The 25,341-nt window shown below is 47.0% G+C and overlaps 2 protein-coding genes across 2 annotated transcripts in view; both read right to left on the bottom strand.

Annotated features, from left to right (window-relative positions):
* The window catches only part of LOC136632016 (NACHT, LRR and PYD domains-containing protein 12-like), a 238,338-nt gene extending 231,197 nt beyond the window's left edge, over positions 1-7,141 (bottom strand). Inside the window, exon 1 of the mRNA XM_066606552.1 lies at positions 7,026-7,141. The gene's annotated coding sequence lies outside the window, so the exon portion shown is untranslated. The remainder of the gene's footprint in view (positions 1-7,025) is intronic.
* The window catches only part of LOC136632018 (NACHT, LRR and PYD domains-containing protein 3-like), a 1,080,175-nt gene that overhangs the window by 713,615 nt on the left and 341,219 nt on the right, over positions 1-25,341 (bottom strand). The gene's annotated exons all lie outside the window — the stretch shown is intronic.

The following is a 25,341-nucleotide window of genomic DNA, read 5'->3' as shown; positions in this document are numbered from 1 at the left end:
AAGTGCACAAAAACAGTATAGATCCCCCCGGGAGACCTATTATTGCGGGGATACAATCCATCACCAGCCGTTTAGCTGAATACATCGATAGACAGTTGCAAAAACATGTGCAAAGTCTTCCATCCTATTTGAAAGACTCCGGCCACCTGAGAGAAATCATCAACGATGTTCAGTGGAAAGATACATATGTCTGGTGCTCACTAGATGTAGAAGGACTTTATTCCTGCATTCCGCATAATAAAGGCATCCAATCTGTTCAAAAATATCTAGAAAAAGATCCTTTAATGCCCAAAGCCCAAGTACATTTTTTAATAGAATCCATTTTATTTATTTTAGAAAAAAACTATTTTACATATAATAATAGAATTTTTAAACAGGATCGGGGGACGGCAATGGGCTGTAAATTTGCCCCGACGTATGCAAATTTATACGTCGGGGCTTTTGAAGAGAATAATATTTTAGATGATAGGATAGTTTTATTCAAAAGATACATAGACGACATTCTAATTATATGGAAAATGTGAAGTCAGAAAAAAAGTGTCTGCGCTCAGGGATGGAGTAAACTGAGGACAGATTCACATGACAGAAATGATGAGGTATGACACTTACTTGAAAGGAGGGGGGTATGATGCCCAGATGCCCCCTCCTCAGAGTGTCCTCAGCACAATGTGAAGCTATGCTCCAAAATGCATAGAGATGGTCCAGAGGTTAAAGTCAGACAAAACTTTTTTTTTTCTGACTTCACATTTTCTGTTTTATCTGGGTGAGCTCTGGTCTCAGAACCCCCAGCTTGTTTCTGCAGCTCTCCTTTGGTTCAAAGGATTGGAGTACCAAGGAGAAGACACTTTGTGATTGTATCCGCATTCCCCAGCGAGTGTGGATTGGATTTACCTGTGGCGCTCTCTATCGTTTTTTTGACTTTCATTCTAATTATATGGGACGGTGAAACGAAAGAATTGGAAGAATTTACTAACCAACTTAATTGTAACGATCAGAATTTAAAATTTACTATTAATATAGATAAAAAGAAATTAATATTTTTAGATCTTGAACTCCATTCTAATAACAACGAAATTTTTACTGTCACACATTTTAAAAAAGTCGATACTAACAACTATATAGATTTTACAAGCTGCCATGCCCGGTATTGGAAGACCAACATTCCTTATGGACAATATAAGAGAATTGGAAGGAATTGTACAAAAAAGGAAGATTATGTCCAACAGTCTGATATTTTAAAGAAAATTTTTTTAGAAAAACACTATCCCAAATCGCTTATTAACGCAGCCCATAACAAAGTAATGATAGAAAGAGAAAAAAATGTAAAAAAATCCCCGGTAATAGAAAAACAAAAACAGAATAATGTACATAAAAAAACATCTTTTATAACCAAATATAATAACCAGTCGAACAATATAAGAGGCATTAAAAAACATTGGCCCATTTTACTTAATGATCCTATTTTAAAACCTGTTTTAGAAGTCGAACCTAGATTAATTTTCAGGAAAAATAAAACATTACAGAACATCATTGCACCCTCGAAGGCAGAATTGAAAGATAAAAATAGAAATAAAAAAAGTTCCCTCATGAAAATTGGATCAGAGAAAGGAGTCTTTAGATGCAACAAAACTAGATGCAAATGTTGCATACATATACAACAAAAAAGAGACAGCTTTAAACTTAAAATAGAAGGTAAAGAAATTGTAGTTCAATATAAAAATAGATTAAGCTGCGATAGCACACACATTGTATACATGTTGGAATGTGAGTGCGGGTTGAAATATATTGGAAGAACAAAAAATGCAATTCGTGGCAGATTGGCTAACCATAAATATAATATCAAACGAGGATGCACAAAACACAGTGTATCCAGGCATTTTGCTGAGCAACACGAATGCCAATCGAGAACTCTGAAAATTACACCAATAGAGCAGGTAATAAGTAAATCCTTGAACGAGCTAAAACGCAAAGAGATGTTCTGGATCTACAAACTCCAGACCCTGCAACCAACAGGGCTCAATGAGGTGTTAGAAAAAATTTGATTTAAAGGGATTGAACCGAAAGAGACAAAATGGGAGGTATTAGGAGGTAATTATATATGGTTAATGTTACTACAAAGTACAATTTGATATATATAGAAATAAAAAAGATAGAGGGTATAAACAATAGAAATATTAGTATAATATAAATAGAGTCTTTTAGAATGTATTTTTAAGAATGGTAATTTTAGAATGTATTTATGAATTATTTGGGTATTCACACATAAAAAATGTTGTTTTTTATAACGGATGGGGTCTATTCGAGAAAAGATGATTGATGGTTTTATAAAGTGTATATATAGTAAAAAAATCGGGAAAATGCAATTTATTGTTAATAGTAATATTTCTAATTTTAGAATATAATTGTAGTAGATATTTATAGATATAGATAATTTATGTTTTAAAATAATAATGTAGATTATAATAGAAAACGAGAAGCATAAGTGAGTTAAACGGACTTTTAAATAGCATGTTCTTTGCTGGTTTTTATGAATGGAGAAACATAGTAGTATGTAAAGGGTTACTGACTAATGATATGACGTGTTATTCCACATGAAGCAGAGGGCGGCTCTGAAAGCCGACGCCTGAGCACTTCCGTGAATGTATAAAAAAAGTGTATTGTGTTTTCAAGTGTATGCCTGAAGAGAGCGGGTAAACCCGCAGAAACGCGTAGCAAGCAAAAGAACCAATAAATCATTAAAGTTATCCACGGACATTGTGTCCTTCATCTCCGCTGGAACCCACGAGCGCGGGGGAAATTTTTCTATTTACAAGTGGTTGCAAAAAACAGCCGGTCACGGCTGTTAACCCCAGAGACGCTCTCCAGAGATCTGGATTCGGGACTCCAGGGACGCTACAAGCCAGCTCGGATATAAGGTGCCGGTCAATCTCCTGAACAGGATTTTGGCCGTGCACCAGGTGAGTACATACAAGTACCTCACATTTTTTAAATCGTTGTGTGCGAGTAGGCGCTGATTCTTGTTTTATTTTGGAGGTTCTATGCTGTGACTTGAAAAAATTAACCGCTGTCATGTGCTGATACCTAGGGGTCATTTACCGCTCACAGAGACTTGTAGATAAGAGAGGCTGTATGGAGTGAGTGAAGACTCTAAAGCCAATGGATAGTGCTGGTAACTGTGGCTACCTCAACCCCCTCAAGGAAAGGGTATAGTGAGATGCTTTGCACAGGGGCAGAAAGCTATACAGCCAGTGGATAGTGCGAATAACTGCGGCTACCTCAACCCCCCCCAAGGAAAGAGTATTGCTCGACGCTCTGCACAGGGGCAGAAAGCTGTACAGACAGTGGATAGTGCGAATAACTGCGGCTACCTCAACCTCCCCAAGGAAAGGGTATAGTGAGATGCTCTGTACAGTGGCAGAGCTGAAATTGTTAGAGTACTGTTTCACGGTGAGACCTCTGTCTAATGCACTGCAGACTGAGACTGCTATAGCTGCAATGCTCTGCACAGGGCTAGATGCTTTAGAAAAAAATGGGTGCACTACGGCTCCCAGGCAGCCGCAACTGTAATGCACACAATGAGGAGTAGCCCTAAGAAGGACCGTTGGGGTTCTTGAAGAGAGGATCCTGACTGTAACACTTTCCCTGTCTCAGCAGCTCTTTCACTAAACTCTGCCTAATGCACTGCCCACTGAGAATGTTATAGCTGTAATGCTCTGCACAGGGCTAGATGCTTTAAAAAAAAAAAAAAAAAAAGGTGCACTATTGCTCCCGGCCAGCCACAACTGTAATGCACACGATGAGGAGTAGCCCTAAGAAGGACTGTTGGGGTTCTTGAAGAGAGGATCCTACTCTAACACTTTCCCTATATCAGCATCAGCACTTTCCCTAACCACTGCCAGCATGAGTACTCGGTGGTCACCTGATTGGCCCAGCCACTCACTGCTGTTGACGGGCAGAGGGCTGGCATGTCACAGCAGGAAGTGGTAATGCATTCCCCGCATGTTTATTGGCTAGAAAATGGCGCTAAACATGTGGGGAAGGGAAATGAAATTGACCCGGGGACCGCGTGGTGCTCGGCTCGAGTAACGAGCATTTAGAGTACCCTAATACGCGAACGAGTAGCAAGCTCGGACGAGTGTGTTCGCTCATCTCTAGTCACTATTACTACTAGGGTCACTGTAGGGGGTCACTATTACTTCTGGGGCCAATATAGGGGACACTATTACTACTGGAGCCACTCTGGTGGACACTATTACTACTGCGGCCAATACAGGGGATGTTATTACTACTGGGGCCACTGTAAGGGTCACTATTACTACTGGGGCCACAATAGGGTTCACTATTACTACTTGGGGCCAAGATAAGGGTCACTATTCCTACTATGGCCAATATAAGGGATGGAATTATTACTCGGGCCAATATAGTGGATCACTATTACTACTGAGGCCAATATATTGGATAATACTACTGAGGCCAATATAGGGCACAATATTACTACTTGGGCCAATATAGGGGACTCTATTACTATTGGGGCCAATATAGGGGACGCTATTACTACTGGAGCCAATATAGAGGAAGCTATTACTACTAGGGCCAAGAGTCAGGACCCATAGTGGATTATAATAGGGGCAATTGGGGTGACCACCCAGGGCCCGAGACTCCAAGCAGGCCCACAGCCATCTCATTCGCCCCTATTGTAATCCGCTATCACTACTGGGGCCGCAATGGGGGAAGCATACTACTACTGGGGTCGCGATAGGGTATTACTTTTACTACTGAGGTCAATATAGAGGTCACTATTACTACTGGGGCCAATATAGGGAACACTATTACTACTGGGGCCAAAAGTCAGGACCAATGGCGGATTGTAATTGGAGCAATTGGGTTGCCCAGACCCGAGAATCTAAGGGGGTCCACAGACATCTGAATTGCTCCTATTATAATCTGCTAGCACTGCTGGGGTCAAAATAGGGGCCACTATTACTACTAGGCCGCAATAGAGATGACTATTTCTATTGGGGCCACTGTAGAGGTCACTATTACTACTGGAGCCTTTATGGGTGACACTATTACTACTAGGTCCGCAATAAAGGTCACTATTACTACTGGGGCCAATATAGGGGTCATTATGACTACTGGGCCAATATAGGGGATCACTATTACTACTGGGGCCAATGTAGAAAGTCACTATTACTATTGGGACCAAGAGTCGGGATCAGGGGCGGATTATAATAGGGTCGATTGGTGCGACCGCCCGAGGCTCCAAGGGGGCCCACAACTGTCCCAATTGCCCCTGTTGTAATCTGCTACCATTACTGGGTCTGCAATGGGGGAGCCTATTACGGTACTACGGGGGTCGCAATAGGGATCACTATTACTATTGGGTACAAAATAGGGGTCACTATTAGTACTGGGGTGCAATAGAGGTCACTATTACTACTGGAGCAAATATAGTTGATGCTATTACAACTGAGGCCACTGTGGGGGTCACTGTTACAACTGGGGCCAATATAGGGGTCACTTTTACTACTGTTCCACTGTGGGAGAAACTATTACTACTGGGGCCACTATAGGTGACATTATTACTACTAGGTCCGCAATGAAGGTCACTATTACTACTGGGGCCAATATAGAGGTCGTTACTACTACTGAGCCAATATAGAGTCACTATTACTAGTGGGGCCAAGAGTCGGGACCAATGGTGGATTATAACAGGGTCGATTGGTGCGACCTCCTGGGCCTGGAAGTCTAAGGGGGCCCACAGCCATGCCAATTGCCTCTAGTAGGGGTCACTGTTACTACAGGGGCAAATAAAAGGGTCACTATTACTACTGTTCCACTGTGGGGGAAACTATTACTACTGGGGCTGCAGTAATGGGTCATTCGGGGAGCAGGAACAAAGACTTCCCGTGGCCAAACGGCTCTGCCTCTGGACGGAACGGAAAGGCGTCAGACAGACCCCATTAACTTTCTGCCCAGTAGCCCGGCGTTTGGACGGAAGCAGAAGCATTGCAGCACTTTTTCTTCCAGTATTTTGAGCTGAATCTGTGACCGAACCTCTGTCCGGAGGATCAAACACAGATTGTGAAACCGGCCTTACTCCAGCATGGTCAATATTACTATATACAGGAGACGTATATATTTCTCCCTGTATATAGAGACGTCAACCATGTATAGTGATATGGACCGTGCTGGTATAACCTGGGCATTTCCTGTATAAGATTGCACACTTTACACAAAATTAAAAAATGCATCAGTAACCTGCATGGGGTTTTATAAAAAAATGCATGTATTCTTTAAATCCACATGCAGTTTTTAATAGTGCATGCAGTTTCTTAAATGCGTTTGTGTCTTTTGAAAACCGCATGTAGTTTTTTCTCACGCACGCTGTCATGCGGAGTCCATCTGTTTTTTTGTTTATATTTCTTGCACCATCACTTCACAATATACATGCTGTCTATACGCAATGTAAGTACATATGGGCGGCGTTGATTATGCATCAATAGAGAACAATAGGCTCTCTCACACGTAATACGCCACAAGGAACTGTGTATAGCAATGTACTTGACTGCCAGCAAATCACTGCATATGAAATGCACGCACAACACGCATGTAATATGCTGTAATCATACGCTCCTGTGAGCCTGGCCTAAGGGGCTGCAAACATATTTTCATCTAGTCCAGGAAATAAGTCATGTTTGGAAAGCTTTATGTAAAGGGGCCGATCATGTATTTGTTTTGCAGCTGTATCCTGCACAGTTTAGGTGTGGGTACAGGAGGGGCAGCCCGAGCCCCTGAGCCTTTAGCTTCGCCTCTGGAGGGGTTGATAAATACCCAATGGGGTTGAGGTTTATGACTCGCTGCAGTTTATGATGTTTCCTTCACTGACTTGAACGGCTAATAATAACGCTCTGAACTTGTCTGAAGATTGGATCTTCCTAAAGTTTGTGACCCCCTTGTACAACTGTTCACCATAAAACAAGTGATACTTTATATAATCAGCTTATAAGAGATGAAGGTCTTACCTGAGAGCCGAGCGCAGGGTGTAGAAATACCAGATCTCCAGGAAAAGTCTGTATGCAAAATAAGGGAGGAACTTCTATAAATTATTTTCATTTTCTTTCCCCAGGATTTTAACCCTATAATATACAGGGAATAGTTTATTTCTTATAGATGACAGGCTGCTCCCTCTTACAAACTCATTATTCCCCTCTTATTTCTAGCAACTTCCCCATAAAATTCAAGGCTCAGTCTAAAGTCCCTTTAACCCCTAAAGGACCAAGCACAGTAAATTTACGGCGCTTGGTTCTGGGCTTTAATCCTGGCTAGTAATAAAACACAGCGCATGATTAAAGCTCCAGCTTCTATAATCAAGCAGGAGCAGGTCGGGTCCCCAGTTGTTAGCCACAGGATCCGGGGGAGAAACGGTTCTTGACCACTTCGGCCTTCTCCTTCACAGAATACATAGTACTCAATGAATGCTATGTAGTTGAAAGAAAGCAGAAGGGATAGGGGGTGGCTTCGGCATGGCGGCGTGAGGCGGCAAGAACCAGAGCTCCGGACCCTCATATCACCACTTTTAGTCAAGATACACAGTTGAGTGGCATGACGCCTGTATGTTCTGCTCGGCGACCTCCTGTCATAGCACCGGAGGAACATGCCCCCCCCCCCTAGGAGGATCAATCAGCGACTGCGCTATCAGCGCTGCAGAGTGGCGGTGGCACTATCCAGTGCCCTAAGGGGACCCAGCGGCATCCATCAATGCTGTGGAGGGACAAGGACTGCCTGGGAACACTACAGTCCCCCAGGCCGGGCAGCACAGGCCATTCATTGGGCAGAAGGTGAGCAGAACCACTGATGCAAATAATGGGGAAGTGCAACAGATGGTCTCTCCCTCTCCTGATGGAGGCATAGCACTGAATGGGCATGCTGGAAGCAGTTCCACACCACTTGTCTCCCCTACAGCCTTCTTTCTCAGGAATCCTGATGACCTAACCTCACTCCCAGTATTGGTCTCTCCACACCAGGGTGACTCTAAACAGTCTGCAGGACCCACACTACTCATCCCTCAGATAAATCTCATACATCACAAGAATTATGGAAGATGATCAGTGTGTTACCAACCAAAGTAGACCTAGAGTCCCAACTGCAACGTATTGAGGAAAAACATGATGCGGCCATACATGCAGTTAATCAATCAATCCAATCCCTAAAGCAAAAATTCACAACATATTTGTTTGATCTACAACTAGCTCAAACCGTAGACAGCCACCATGTGCAGATGAGAGCTCTTGCCTTACACCTCAATGACATTGTAAATAGAGGGGGTTTCAACAACTTGACACACAGGGGCTGCCTGAGGACATCTCTCCCAGTGCCTTTTATGATTGTGTAATCTCTATCTTCAATAAAACACTCAACAGCCCTGAGGAAAGAGCAATTGAACTAGACAGAGTCCATCACCTGCCAAGCCCAAGAAATAGGAACCCCAACCATCCATGAGATGTAATCTGCCACATGCACTTCTACAAACAAAAGGAGGACAACCTGAGCAGAGAATGGGAACAGGGTATGATGACCTACAACAGCGCAAAAATCACTTTGTTACCAGACTCACCCTCAATATGTGCAGACTAGTGCGACCCCCCCTACAAGCAACCAAAGCAGCTGACGCCACCTACAATTGGGGACATCCTTTTCAAGTCATACTAAGGAACCGTGGTCATACCTACAAAGTCCACTTTCCCGCAAATCTAGATGGTGCATTCCTTTTCTTGGATACCCCTGAAGTTCTGTTTCCAGATTGGACCACCCCACAGATTGTTGTCCAACTAAACCCGTGATGACGAACCTATGACACGTGTGTCAGCACTGACACGCGTAGCCATAGTTGCTGACACGCGTCCGCACACCCCGTTAGTGGTGAATACCGTCAGAGGCCATTGCTCCCCTGCCGGTATTCACTAAGCAGTGCTACTAGCAGCTCTGATACCGGCGCACACCGTGATCTCAGTGTGCAGCCGGGATCCTCCTCCCCCCTCCCCCGACGTCTCCTACCTGTTGGTTCCACTAGAGCGTCCGGAGGCGTCTGGCAGCACACTGACGTCACAGTGTGCACCGCAGATGATCGCTGCTAGCAGTGTGCCGGGCAGGGGAGGAGCGAAGCTTCCAGGACGTGTAGGGGTAAGGATATGGATCTCGGGGGGCACTGTCACTGCTGGGGTCTGCTGTAGGGGGGCCACTGTCACTGCTGGGGGCTACCGTCACTGCTAGAGGCCACTGTGGGGGGCTACTGTCACGGCTGGGGGGGGCGCTATGGGGGGGCGCTGTAACTGCTGGAGGCCGCTGTGGGGGGCGCTGTTGCTGTGGGGGGCACTGTGACTGCTAAGGGCTGCTATCACTGCTGGGGGCCGCTGTTGCTGTGGTGGGGGGCACTGTCACAGAAACTCGGCCTGTGCCCACATCCTCACTTGGACGCCCGCATCTTCGACCCTTACCCCTATTCCTCATCATGGTGGATTAAGAATAGAGCAGGGCCCAAATAAATTACCCCACTGTACAGCACTGACAACTGTGGCTTAATTCACCGCACACAGGGACTTGTAGATAGCGGAGGCTCTATGCTGTGACTTGAAAAAATTAAACCGCTGTCTTGTGCTGATACCTAGGGGTCATTTACCGCTCACAGAGACTTGTAGATAAGAGAGGCTGTATGGAGTGGGTGAGGACTCTAAAGCCAATGGATAGTGCTGGTAACTGTGGCTACCTCAACCCCCTCAAGGAAAAGGTATAGTGAGATGCTTTGCACAGGGGCAGAAAGCTATACAGCCAGTGGATAGTGCGAATAACTGAGGCTACCTCAACCCCCCCAAGGAAAGAGTATTGCTCGACGCTCTGCACAGGGGCAGAAAGTTGTACAGACAGTGGATAGTGCGAATAACTGCGGCTACCTCAACCTCCCCAAGGAAAGGGTATAGTGAGATGCTCTGTACAGTGGCAGAGCTGAAATTGTTAGAGTACTGTTTCACGGTGAGACCTCTGTCTAATGCACTGCAGACTGAGACTGCTATAGCTGCAATGCTCTGCACAGGGCTAGATGCTTTAGAAAAAAATGGGTGCACTACGGCTCCCAGGCAGCCGCAACTGTAATGCACACAATGAGGAGTAGCCCTAAGAAGGACCGTTGGGGTTCTTGAAGAGAGGATCCTGACTGTAACACTTTCCCTGTCTCAGCAGCTCTTTCACTAAACTCTGCCTAATGCACTGCCCACTGAGAATGTTATAGCTGTAATGCTCTGCACAGGGCTAGATGCTTTAAAAAAAAAAAAAAGGTGCACTATTGCTCCCGGCCAGCCACAACTGTAATGCACACGATGAGGAGTAGCCCTAAGAAGGACTGTTGGGGTTCTTGAAGAGAGGATCCTACTCTAACACTTTCCCTATATCAGCATCAGCACTTTCCCTAACCACTGCCAGCATGAGTACTCGGTGGTCACCTGATTGGCCCAGCCACTCACTGCTGTTGACGGGCAGAGGGCTGGCATGTCACAGCAGGAAGTGGTAATGCATTCCCCGCATGTTTATTGGCTAGAAAATGGCGCTAAACATGTGGGGAAGGGAAATGAAATTGACCCGGGGACCGCGTGGTGCTCGGCTCGAGTAACGAGCATTTAGAGTACCCTAATACGCGAACGAGTAGCAAGCTCGGATGAGTGTGTTCGCTCATCTCTAGTCACTATTACTACTGGGGTCACTGTAGGGGGTCACTATTACTTCTGGGGCCAATATAGGGGACACTATTACTACTGGAGCCACTCTGGTGGACACTATTACTACTGCGGCCAATACAGGGGATGTTATTACTACTGGGCCAATATAGGGGATGCTATTACTACTAGGGCCACTGTAGGGGTCACTATTACTACTGGGGCCACAATAGGGTTCACTATTACTACTTGGGGCCAAGATAAGGGTCACTATTCCTACTATGGCCAATATAAGGGATGGAATTATTACTCGGGCCAATATAGTGGATCACTATTACTACTGAGGCCAATATATTGGATAATACTACTGAGGCCAATATAGGGCACAATATTACTACTTGGGCCAATATAGGGAACTCTATTACTATTGGGGCCAATATAGGGGACGCTATTACTACTGGAGCCAATATAGAGGAAGCTATTACTACTAGGGCCAAGAGTCAGGACCCATAGTGGATTATAATAGGGGCAATTGGGGTGACCACCCAGGGCCCGAGACTCCAAGCAGGCCCACAGCCATCTCATTCGCCCCTATTGTAATCCGCTATCACTACTGGGGCCGCAATGGGGGAAGCATACTACTACTGGGGTCGCGATAGGGTATTACTTTTACTACTGAGGTCAATATAGAGGTCACTATTACTACTGGGGCCAATATAGGGAACACTATTACTACTGGGGCCAAAAGTCAGGACCAATGGCGGATTGTAATTGGAGCAATTGGGTTGCCCAGACCCGAGAATCTAAGGGCGTCCACAGACATCTGAATTGCTCCTATTATAATCTGCTAGCACTGCTGGGGTCAAAATAGGGGCCACTATTACTACTAGGCTGCAATAGAGATGACTATTTCTATTGGGGCCACTGTAGAGGTCCCTATTACTACTGGAGCCATTATGGGTGACACTATTACTACTAGGGCCGCAATAAAGGTCACTATTACTACTGGGGCCAATATAGGGGTCATTATGACTACTGGGCCAATATAGGGGATCACTATTACTACTGGGGCCAATGTAGAAAGTCACTATTACTATTGGGACCAAGAGTCGGGATCAGGGGCGGATTATAATAGGGTCGATTGGTGCGACCGCCCGAGGCTCCAAGGGGGCCCACAACTGTCCCAATTGCCCCTGTTGTAATCTGCTACCATTACTGGGTCTGCAATGGGGGAGCCTATTACGGTACTACGGGGGTCGCAATAGGGATCACTATTACTATTGGGTACAAAATAGGGGTCACTATTAGTACTGGGGTGCAATAGAGGTCACTATTACTACTGGAGCAAATATAGTTGATGCTATTACAACTGAGGCCACTGGGGGGGTCACTGTTACAACTGGGGCCAATATAGGGGTCACTTTTACTACTGTTCCACTGTGGGAGAAACTATTACTACTGGGGCCACTAGAGGTGACATTATTACTACTAGGTCCGCAATGAAGGTCACTATTACTACTGGGGCCAATATAGAGGTCGTTACTACTACTGAGCCAATATAGAGTCACTATTACTAGTGGGGCCAAGAGTCGGGACCAATGGTGGATTATAACAGGGTTGATTGGTGCGACCTCCTGGGCCTGGAAGTCTAAGGGGGCCCACAGCCATGCCAATTGCCTCTAGTAGGGGTCACTGTTACTACAGGGGCAAATAAAAGGGTCACTATTACTACTGTTCCACTGTGGGGGAAACTATTACTACTGGGGCTGCAGTAATGGGTCATTCGGGGAGCAGGAACAAAGACTTCCCGTGGCCAAACGGCTCTGCCTCTGGACGGAACGGAAAGGCGTCAGACAGACCCCATTAACTTTCTGCCCAGTAGCCCGGCGTTTGGACGGAAGCAGAAGCATTGCAGCACTTTTTCTTCCAGTATTTTGAGCTGAATCTGTGACCGAACCTCTGTCCGGAGGATCAAACACAGATTGTGAAACCGGCCTTACTCCAGCATGGTCAATATTACTATATACAGGAGACGTATATATTTCTCCCTGTATATAGAGACGTCAACCATGTATAGTGATATGGACCGTGCTGGTATAACCTGGGCATTTCCTGTATAAGATTGCACACTTTACACAAAATTAAAAAATGCATCAGTAACCTGCATGGGGTTTTATAAAAAAATGCATGTATTCTTTAAATCCACATGCAGTTTTTAATAGTGCATGCAGTTTCTTAAATGCGTTTGTGTCTTTTGAAAACCGCATGTAGTTTTTTCTCACGCACGCTGTCATGCGGAGTCCATCTGTTTTTTTGTTTATATTTCTTGCACCATCACTTCACAATATACATGCTGTCTATACGCAATGTAAGTACATATGGGCGGCGTTGATTATGCATCAATAGAGAACAATAGGCTCTCTCACACGTAATACGCCACAAGGAACTGTGTATAGCAATGTACTTGACTGCCAGCAAATCACTGCATATGAAATGCACGCACAACACGCATGTAATATGCTGTAATCATACGCTCCTGTGAGCCTGGCCTAAGGGGCTGCAAACATATTTTCATCTAGTCCAGGAAATAAGTCATGTTTGGAAAGCTTTATGTAAAGGGGCCGATCATGTATTTGTTTTGCAGCTGTATCCTGCACAGTTTAGGTGTGGGTACAGGAGGGGCAGCCCGAGCCCCTGAGCCTTTAGCTTCGCCTCTGGAGGGGTTGATAAATACCCAATGGGGTTGAGGTTTATGACTCGCTGCAGTTTATGATGTTTCCTTCACTGACTTGAACGGCTAATAATAACGCTCTGAACTTGTCTGAAGATTGGATCTTCCTAAAGTTTGTGACCCCCTTGTACAACTGTTCACCATAAAACAAGTGATACTTTATATAATCAGCTTATAAGAGATGAAGGTCTTACCTGAGAGCCGAGCGCAGGGTGTAGAAATACCAGATCTCCAGGAAAAGTCTGTATGCAAAATAAGGGAGGAACTTCTATAAATTATTTTCATTTTCTTTCCCCAGGATTTTAACCCTATAATATACAGGGAATAGTTTATTTCTTATAGATGACAGGCTGCTCCCTCTTACAAACTCATTATTCCCCTCTTATTTCTAGCAACTTCCCCATAAAATTCAAGGCTCAGTCTAAAGTCCCTTTAACCCCTAAAGGACCAAGCACAGTAAATTTACGGCGCTTGGTTCTGGGCTTTAATCCTGGCTAGTAATAAAACACAGCGCATGATTAAAGCTCCAGCTTCTATAATCAAGCAGGAGCAGGTCGGGTCCCCAGTTGTTAGCCACAGGATCCGGGGGAGAAACGGTTCTTGACCACTTCGGCCTTCTCCTTCACAGAATACATAGTACTCAATGAATGCTATGTAGTTGAAAGAAAGCAGAAGGGATAGGGGGTGGCTTCGGCATGGCGGCGTGAGGCGGCAAGAACCAGAGCTCCGGACCCTCATATCACCACTTTTAGTCAAGATACACAGTTGAGTGGCATGACGCCTGTATGTTCTGCTCGGCGACCTCCTGTCATAGCACCGGAGGAACATGCCCCCCCCCCCCCTAGGAGGATCAATCAGCGACTGCGCTATCAGCGCTGCAGAGTGGCGGTGGCACTATCCAGTGCCCTAAGGGGACCCAGCGGCATCCATCAATGCTGTGGAGGGACAAGGACTGCCTGGGAACACTACAGTCCCCCAGGCCGGGCAGCACAGGCCATTCATTGGGCAGAAGGTGAGCAGAACCACTGATGCAAAGAATGGGGAAGTGCAACAGATGGTCTCTCCCTCTCCTGATGGAGGCATAGCACTGAATGGGCATGCTGGAAGCAGTTCCACACCACTTGTCTCCCCTACAGCCTTCTTTCTCAGGAATCCTGATGACCTAACCTCACTCCCAGTATTGGTCTCTCCACACCAGGGTGACTCTAAACAGTCTGCAGGACCCACACTACTCATTCCTCAGATAAATCTCATACATCACAAGAATTATGGAAGATGATCAGTGTGTTACCAACCAAAGTAGACCTAGAGTCCCAACTGCAACGTATTGAGGAAAAACATGATGCGGCCATACATGCAGTTAATCAATCAATCCAATCCCTAAAGCAAAAATTCACAACATATTTGTTTGATCTACAACTAGCTCAAACCGTAGACAGCCACCATGTGCAGATGAGAGCTCTTGCCTTACACCTCAATGACATTGTAAATAGAGGGGGTTTCAACAACTTGACACACAGGGGCTGCCTGAGGACATCTCTCCCAGTGCCTTTTATGATTGTGTAATCTCTATCTTCAATAAAACACTCAACAGCCCTGAGGAAAGAGCAATTGAACTAGACAGAGTCCATCACCTGCCAAGCCCAAGAAATAGGAACCCCAACCATCCATGAGATGTAATCTGCCACATGCACTTCTACAAACAAAAGGAGGACAACCTGAGCAGAGAATGGGAACAGGGTATGATGACCTACAACAGCGCAAAAATCACTTTGTTACCAGACTCACCCTCAATATGTGCAGACTAGTGCGACCCCCCCTACAAGCAACCAAAGCAGCTGACGCCACCTACAATTGGGGACATCCTTTTCAAGTCATACTAAGGAACCGTGGTCATACCTACAAAGTCCACTTTCCCGCAAATCTAGATGGTGCATTCCTTTTCTTGGATACCCCTGAAGTTCTGTTTCCAGATTGGACCACCCCACAGATTGTTGTCCAACTAAACCCGTGATGACGAACCTATGACACGTGTGTCAGCACTGACACGCGTAGCCATAGTTGCTGACACGCGTCCGCACACCCCGTTAGTGGTGAATACCGTCAGAGGCCATTGCTCCCCTGCCGGTATTCACTAAGCAGTGCTACTAGCAGCTCTGATACCGGCGCACACCGTGATCTCAGTGTGCAGCCGGGATCCTCCTCCCCCCTCCCCCGACGTCTCCTACCTGTTGGTTCCACTAGAGCGTCCGGAGGCGTCTGGCAGCACACTGACGTCACAGTGTGCACCGCAGATGATCGCTGCTAGCGGTGTGCCGGGCAGTGGAGGAGCGAAGCTTCCAGGACGTGTAGGGGTAAGGATATGGATCTCGGGGGGCACTGTCACTGCTGGGGTCTGCTGTAGGGGGGCCACTGTCACTGCTGGGGGCTACCGTCACTGCTAGAGGCCACTGTGGGGGGCTACTGTCACGGCTGGGGGGGGCGCTATGGGGGGGCGCTGTCACTGCTGGAGGCCGCTGTGGGGGGCGCTGTTGCTGTGGGGGGCACTGTGACTGCTAAGGGCTGCTATCACTGCTGGGGGCCGCTGTTGCTGTGGTGGGGGGCACTGTCACAGAAACTCGGCCTGTGCCCACATCCTCACTTGGACGCCCGCATCTTCGACCCTTACCCCTATTCCTCATCATGGTGGATTAAGAATAGAGCAGGGCCCAAATAAATTACCCCACTGTACAGCACTGACAACTGTGGCTTAATTCACCGCACACAGGGACTTGTAGATAGCGGAGGCTCTATGCTGTGACTTGAAAAAATTAAACCGCTGTCTTGTGCTGATACCTAGGGGTCATTTACCGCTCACAGAGACTTGTAGATAAGAGAGGCTGTATGGAGTGGGTGAGGACTCTAAAGCCAATGGATAGTGCTGGTAACTGTGGCTACCTCAACCCCCTCAAGGAAAAGGTATAGTGAGATGCTTTGCACAGGGGCAGAAAGCTATACAGCCAGTGGATAGTGCGAATAACTGAGGCTACCTCAACCCCCCCAAGGAAAGAGTATTGCTCGACGCTCTGCACAGGGGCAGAAAGTTGTACAGACAGTGGATAGTGCGAATAACTGCGGCTACCTCAACCTCCCCAAGGAAAGGGTATAGTGAGATGCTCTGTACAGTGGCAGAGCTGAAATTGTTAGAGTACTGTTTCACGGTGAGACCTCTGTCTAATGCACTGCAGACTGAGACTGCTATAGCTGCAATGCTCTGCACAGGGCTAGATGCTTTAGAAAAAAATGGGTGCACTACGGCTCCCAGGCAGCCGCAACTGTAATGCACACAATGAGGAGTAGCCCTAAGAAGGACCGTTGGGGTTCTTGAAGAGAGGATCCTGACTGTAACACTTTCCCTGTCTCAGCAGCTCTTTCACTAAACTCTGCCTAATGCACTGCCCACTGAGAATGTTATAGCTGTAATGCTCTGCACAGGGCTAGATGCTTTAAAAAAAAAAAAAAGGTGCACTATTGCTCCCGGCCAGCCACAACTGTAATGCACACGATGAGGAGTAGCCCTAAGAAGGACTGTTGGGGTTCTTGAAGAGAGGATCCTACTCTAACACTTTCCCTATATCAGCATCAGCACTTTCCCTAACCACTGCCAGCATGAGTACTCGGTGGTCACCTGATTGGCCCAGCCACTCACTGCTGTTGACGGGCAGAGGGCTGGCATGTCACAGCAGGAAGTGGTAATGCATTCCCCGCATGTTTATTGGCTAGAAAATGGCGCTAAACATGTGGGGAAGGGAAATGAAATTGACCCGGGGACCGCGTGGTGCTCGGCTCGAGTAACGAGCATTTAGAGTACCCTAATACGCGAACGAGTAGCAAGCTCGGATGAGTGTGTTCGCTCATCTCTAGTCACTATTACTACTGGGGTCACTGTAGGGGGTCACTATTACTTCTGGGGCCAATATAGGGGACACTATTACTACTGGAGCCACTCTGGTGGACACTATTACTACTGCGGCCAATACAGGGGATGTTATTACTACTGGGCCAATATAGGGGATGCTATTACTACTAGGGCCACTGTAGGGGTCACTATTACTACTGGGGCTACAATAGGGTTCACTATTACTACTTGGGGCCAAGATAAGGGTCACTATTCCTACTATGGCCAATATAAGGGATGGAATTATTACTCGGGCCAATATAGTGGATCACTATTACTACTGAGGCCAATATATTGGATAATACTACTGAGGCCAATATAGGGCACAATATTACTACTTGGGCCAATATAGGGAACTCTATTACTATTGGGGCCAATATAGGGGACGCTATTACTACTGGAGCCAATATAGAGGAAGCTATTACTACTAGGGCCAAGAGTCAGGACCCATAGTGGATTATAATAGGGGCAATTGGGGTGACCACCCAGGGCCCGAGACTCCAAGCAGGCCCACAGCCATCTCATTCGCCCCTATTGTAATCCGCTATCACTACTGGGGCCGCAATGGGGGAAGCATACTACTACTGGGGTCGCGATAGGGTATTACTTTTACTACTGAGGTCAATATAGAGGTCACTATTACTACTGGGGCCAATATAGGGAACACTATTACTACTGGGGCCAAAAGTCAGGACCAATGGCGGATTGTAATTGGAGCAATTGGGTTGCCCAGACCCGAGAATCTAAGGGCGTCCACAGACATCTGAATTGCTCCTATTATAATCTGCTAGCACTGCTGGGGTCAAAATAGGGGCCACTATTACTACTAGGCTGCAATAGAGATGACTATTTCTATTGGGGCCACTGTAGAGGTCCCTATTACTACTGGAGCCATTATGGGTGACACTATTACTACTAGGGCCGCAATAAAGGTCACTATTACTACTGGGGCCAATATAGGGGTCATTATGACTACTGGGCCAATATAGGGGATCACTATTACTACTGGGGCCAATGTAGAAAGTCACTATTACTATTGGGACCAAGAGTCGGGATCAGGGGCGGATTATAATAGGGTCGATTGGTGCGACCGCCCGAGGCTCCAAGGGGGCCCACAACTGTCCCAATTGCCCCTGTTGTAATCTGCTACCATTACTGGGTCTGCAATGGGGGAGCCTATTACGGTACTACGGGGGTCGCAATAGGGATCACTATTACTATTGGGTACAAAATAGGGGTCACTATTAGTACTGGGGTGCAATAGAGGTCACTATTACTACTGGAGCAAATATAGTTGATGCTATTACAACTGAGGCCACTGTGGGGGTCATTGTTACAACTGGGGCCAATATAGGGGTCACTTTTACTACTGTTCCACTGTGGGAGAAACTATTACTACTGGGGCCACTATAGGTGACATTATTACTACTAGGTCCGCAATGAAGGTCACTATTACTACTGGGGCCAATATAGAGGTCGTTACTACTACTGAGCCAATATAGAGTCACTATTACTAGTGGGGCCAAGAGTCGGGACCAATGGTGGATTATAACAGGGTCGATTGGTGCGACCTCCTGGGCCTGGAAGTCTAAGGGGGCCCACAGCCATGCCAATTGCCTCTAGTAGGGGTCACTGTTACTACAGGGGCAAATAAAAGGGTCACTATTACTACTGTTCCACTGTGGGGGAAACTATTACTACTGGGGCTGCAGTAATGGGTCATTCGGGGAGCAGGAACAAAGACTTCCCGTGGCCAAACGGCTCTGCCTCTGGACGGAACGGAAAGGCGTCAGACAGACCCCATTAACTTTCTGCCCAGTAGCCCGGCCTTTGGACGGAAGAACAATAGGCTCTCTCACACGTAATACGCCACAAGGAACTGTGTATAGCAATGTACTTGACTGCCAGCAAATCACTGCATATGAAATGCACGCACAACACGCATGTAATATGCTGTAATCATACGCTCCTGTGAGCCTGGCCTAAGGGGCTGCAAACATATTTTCATCTAGTCCAGGAAATAAGTCATGTTTGGAAAGCTTTATGTAAAGGGGCTGAGTGAGTACAGGAGGGGCAGCCCGAGCCCCTGAGCCTTTAGCTTCGCCTCTGGAGGGGTTGATAAATACCCAATGGGGTTGAGGTTTATGACTCGCTGCAGTTTATGATGTTTCCTTCACTGACTTGAACGGCTAATAATAACGCTCTGAACTTGTCTGAAGATTGGATCTTCCTAAAGTTTGTGACCCCCTTGTACAACTGTTCATCATAAAACAAGTGATACTTTATATAATCAGCTTATAAGAGATGAAGGTCTTACCTGAGAGCCGAGCGCAGGGTGTAGAAATACCAGATCTCCAGGAAAAGTCTGTATGCAAAATAAGGGAGGAACTTCTATAAATTATTTTCATTTTCTTTCCCCAGGATTTTAACCCTATAATATACAGGGAATAATTTATTTCTTATAGATGACAGGCTGCTCCCTCTCACAAAATCATTATTCCCCTCTTATTTCTAGCAACTTCCCCATAAAATTCAAGGCTCAGTCTAAAGTCCCTTTAACCCCTAAAGGACCAAGCACAGTAAATTTACGGCGCTTGGTTCTGGGCTTTAATCCTGGCTAGTAATAAAACACAGCGCATGATTAAAGCTCCAGCTTCTATAATCAAGCAGGAGCAGGTCTGTTCCCCAGCTGTTAGCCACAGGATCCGGGGGAGAAACGGTTCTTGACCACTTCGGCCTTCTCCTTCACAGGATACATAGTACTCAATGAATGCTATGTAGTTGAAAGAAAGCAGAAGGGATAGGGGGTGGCTTCGGCATGGCGGCGTGAGGCGGCAAGAACCAGAGCTCCGGACCCTCATATCACCACTTTTAGTCAAGATACACAGTTGAGTGGCATGACGCCTGTATGTTCTGCTCGGCGACCTCCTGTCATAGCACCGGAGGAACATGCCCCCCCCCCCCCAGGAGGATCAATCAGCGACTGCGCTATCAGCGCTGCAGAGTGGCGGTGGCACTATACAGTGCCCTAAGGGGACCCAGCGGCATCCATCAATGCTGTGGAGGGACAGGGACGGCCTGGGAACACTACAGTCCCCCAGGCCGGGCAGCACAGGCCATTCATTGGGCAGAAGGTGAGCAGAACCACTGATGCAAAGAATGGGGAAGTGCAACAGATGGTCTCTCCCTCTCCTGATGGAGGCATAGCACTGAATGGGCATGCTGGAAGCAGTTCCACACCACTTGTCTCCCCTACAGCCTTCTTTCTCAGGAATCCTGATGACCTAACCTCACTCCCAGTATTGGTCTCTCCACACCAGGGTGACTCTAAACAGTCTGCAGGACCCACACTACTCATCCCTCAGATAAATCTAATACATCACAAGAATTATGGAAGATAATCAGTGTGTTACCAACCAAAGTAGACCTAGAGTCCCAACTGCAACGTATTGAGGAAAAACATGATACGGCCATACATGCAGTTAATCAATCAATCCAATCCCTAAAGCAAAAATTCACAACATATTTGTTTGATCTACAACTAGCTCAAACCGTAGACAGCCACCATGTGCAGATGAGAGCTCTTGCCTTACACCTCGATGACATTGTAAATAGAGGGGGTTTCAACAACTTGACACACAGGGGCTGCCTGAGGACATCTCTCCCAGTGCCTTTTATGATTGTGTAATCTCTATCTTCAATAAAACACTCAACAGCCCTGAGGAAAGAGCAATTGAACGAGTCCATCACCTGCCAAGCCCAAGAAATAGGAACCCCAACCATCCATGAGATGTAATCTGCCACATGCACTTCTACAAACAAAAGGAGGACAACCTGAGCAGAGAATGGGAACAGGGTATGATGACCTACAACAGCGCAAAAATCACTTTGTTACCAGGTTACTCACCCTCAATATGTGCAGACTAGTGCGACCCCCCCTACAAGCAACCAAAGCAGCTGACGCCACCTACAATTGGGGACATCCTTTTCAAGTCATACTAAGGAACCGTGGTCATACCTACAAAGTCCACTTTCCCGCAAATCTAGATGGTGCATTCCTTTTCTTGGATACCCCTGAAGTTCTGTTTCCAGATTGGACCACCCCACAGATTGTTGTCCAACTAAACCCGTGATGACGAACCTATGACACGTGTGTCAGCACTGACACGCGTAGCCATAGTTGCTGACACGCGGCCGCACACCCCGTTAGTGGTGAATACCGTCAGAGGCCACGGCTCCCCTGCCGGTATTCACTAAGCAGTGCTACTAGCAGCTCTGATACCGGCGCACACCGTGATCTCAGTGTGCAGCCGGGATCCTCCTCCCCCCTCCCCCGATGTCTCCTACCTGTTGGTTCCACGAGAGCATCCGGAGGCGTCTGGCAGCACACTGACGTCACAGTGTGCACCGCAGATGATCGCTGCTAGCGGTGTGCCGGGCAGTGGAGGAGCGGAGCTTCCAGGACGTGTAGGGGTAAGGATATGGATCTCGGGGGGCACTGTCACTGCTGGGGTCTGCTGTAGGGGGGCCACTGTCACTGCTGGGGGCTACCGTCACTGCTAGAGGCCACTGTGGGGGGCTACTGTCACGGCTGGGGGGGCGCTATGGGGGGGCGCTGTCACTGCTGGAGGCCGCTGTGGGGGGCGCTGTTGCTGTGGGGGGCACTGTGACTGCTAAGGGCTGCTATCACTGCTGGGGGCCGCTGTTGCTGTGGGGGGGGGGGCACTGTCACTGCTAAGGGCCACTGTCACTGCTGTGAGGCATTGTGTCGGGCGCTGTCACTGCTGGGAGCCGCTGTGGGGGGCACAGTCACTGCTGAAGGCCGCTGGGGGGGGGGCACTGTCACTGCTGGGGGCCGCTCTGGCGGGCGCTTTCACTGCTGGCGCCGCTCTGGGGGGCGTTGTCACCGCTGGGGGCTGCAATGGGGGGCCACTATCACTGCTGGGGGCTGCAGTGGGGGCCACTGTCACTGCTGGGGGCTGCAGTGGGGGGCCACCGTCACTGCTGGGGGCTGCAGTGGGGGGCCACTGTCACTGCTGGGGACTGCAGTGGGGGGCCACTGTCACTGCTGGGGGCTGCTGTGGGGCTACTGTCACTGCTGGCGACTCATCATTACTGAAAGAGGGCCTGTGCTATGGGTGTTTTGGGTTTATTAAATACAGTTATATATTACAATTATACATTTTTGTTATTTAAACTATAAATATCGCAAATGTATGTTTTTTTTCTCGAAGTGACACACCACCCGAGTCATTTTTTTTGTCAATTTTTGACACACAGTGCTCAAAAGTTTGCCCATTACTGAACTAAACGCTCAATGAAGCAAGAATCTCCTTATATACAGTATGATATCCTGAGTTTACAGGTCTGCACTCAGTATCATTTTCATTGAATTGCATGATTAGACAAAGTGGATACCTTATTGTTGCACCTTGTTTCCCCCTTTAGTTATTACATCCATGACTACCTCTTGTGGACATTAGCATCCTAGTAGTGTTGTTTTGGAGTTACTGCTTAGCCTGTATCAAGGTTATTCACACTTTGTACCCCCTAACTAGCCTTTAATGTCTCTCATCTCGACATCTTTGCACCACACTACGTTACCCAAATAGGGCGTCTTGAGTCCTGTTCCTAAACTGATTCTACCTGCGGGACCATAACCGACAACTAGTTAACATAAAGTGTGTTTTTGTTTGTTCTTTACTTTAAAGGGATCTTTCTGGTCGAGCCTGTTTTAGGTGTTATTTATTTTTATTTCTCTCTCTTACATAACTCCCTGTCCAACCTTTCCTTCTTTTTTACTTTTCCTAGTCAAAAAGAAAATGTCCTTCAACCAATCTTGTTCTGGAAAAAATGTCTTCCCTCCGTAGTTTCTGGATTCCATATGTCTTCCTACTCATTGACAGCTCCATTCCCTGGAAACACCTAGAGACATCTAGTATCTGCCAGCATGCACAGATACTTGTTCCTCGAGGGTAAGCTTGCCAATCCGTGTATCTCCCCAACTTCTTGGAAGGAGCCTTGGAGGAATTCAAGGAGGACATCCTGACACTGGATTTCCCCTTGACCCATCCATACACACTTCTTTTGGAACAAGCAGCCTATCTGCATCCTCACACCATAGATTTCTTTAGGCCACTACATGAAAATCAACTAATAGATGCTTGGAGAATAATCCACTTGTCAGGAATCCAACCGGGAACCTCCTGTACGACAGTCGGTAGCTCTCACTACTGAGCTATCCAGCCTGTGGGCAGTTCCCTTGCATGACTCTCAGCCTTGTTTCCTGATCCCAGTTTTCTAGTTCCTGGCTCCTGGTCCTGACCCTGCTTCTGTTCTTGATTGCACTTTTCATAAAAAGCCTGGCCCTGCCACTCCCTCAGTGCGTGATTACTCTGCTCCACAACACTGATCGATCAAGCTCCACTTTGCCTGCTCCTCTGCTATTTCTACAAGACCTTCTTATACTGACTTCTGGCTTCCCTTCTGACTATGCTACCCACTCAATACATCTATACTGCAAACTGAGAGCACCCACTACTGAATTCTGGCTTCCCTTCTTACTACACTGCCCACCTCATCCATCTGCACTGCAAATCGAGACCTCGCATTGCATACACCTGGATCTTCCTTGACTACTCCAGACCTGCGGTTATTACACCTGAGGTTCTAACCCAATGTCTGAAACGGCTGCAACACCCGTCTACTTAAGATTACACCTTTTTTTATCACCTCTAAATAATTCTTTCTCTAGGATAGGCTACTTTCTGCTCCATCACTCGAGTCTTTCCCTCATCACGGCAGTGTGCATTGACATCTATTTTTTCCGACCATGGCCTTATGAGACAATAATATTTATACCTGTATCTGTTTTCTCTCCTTTCTTTCTTTTTGTTATTATCCCAAGAAGTCTTACATGATGTCATGTGGGACATAGATGTTAAAAAAAACTGTTACAAAAATAAGTAAAAAAATAACAGAATACAATAAAACAATTATATATATAATACCCATTGCTGCCACCCAAAACCATTGCCCTATTCACCCTGTAATCCTAGACTAAGCAAATTATTTATCAAATTGTCTGAAACAAAATGAGGAACTCATTCTTATACTTCCCAATCTGTGCCTGCTAGAGCAGACAGTACGTTACATCACAATATTAGGCACAGAACACATGGAACGGGTTATATTATCTGGGTATTAGTGTATCTTGACGCCACCAAGATTGAGAGGGGTGACACCCCCTGTAGCTGATTGGCTGGAGAGGCTGTTGACCGGCAGGTCCTGCTAGCTGAGTTAAGAAGGAAAAAAGAAGCATACAGCCACCGCCAGCGCTGCAGCAAGGACCTCCCGGAGCAAGTCACTTTTCCGCTGGTGGCAGCGGGAGGGGGGCAGAAGGCCGAACACCCCTGTGACTACAGAAAATCTGGGCCGCCGTAACACACCTGTAACACCGCCACCGGAATGGAGATAACTGCCGCCGGCAGCGAGGAAGGCACAGCAGAAAATTCATAGGTCAGTGGCCGGCATAATAACACGGCTGCCGGGATGCAGATCACTGACGTCGGGCGCGAGGACAGCAACAGTGAAAGTGGAGAGGTTAGCTGCCGGCCGCGTAGCCTGCATGGGACAAATGCCAGCCGTGACAGAGCACAGGGGCTGCAGCACTGCCATCGATTGTCCCAGCGCTGTAGCCTTAGCCTCAGGGTTAATATACTTCTTAGCCGTACATTATGAGATGAAAATGCTACCATCTTACACCGGTAACATAGCAGCATTTACAGCTAAAGTGAGCTGAAGAATTATAGTCAACCTCAGGTTAAAGCTGCAGCGCTGGAACAATCTATCCCCACTGTGCTGCTAGTACCTTTGCGACTTGAGCCAATCGGGAGCTGGGGGTTTGAGAAGGGCGTTCCTCCTGTCAAACCCCTAGCTTCCCGTGGCATCAAGATACACTAATACCT

This window comes from Eleutherodactylus coqui, chromosome 6 (genome assembly GCF_035609145.1).
Source record: "Eleutherodactylus coqui strain aEleCoq1 chromosome 6, aEleCoq1.hap1, whole genome shotgun sequence".
In the NCBI taxonomy this organism is placed as follows: Eukaryota; Metazoa; Chordata; class Amphibia; order Anura; family Eleutherodactylidae; genus Eleutherodactylus; species Eleutherodactylus coqui.
The sequence above is the reverse complement of the archived record's forward strand: the minus strand, read 5'-3'. Positions and strand labels throughout refer to the sequence as shown.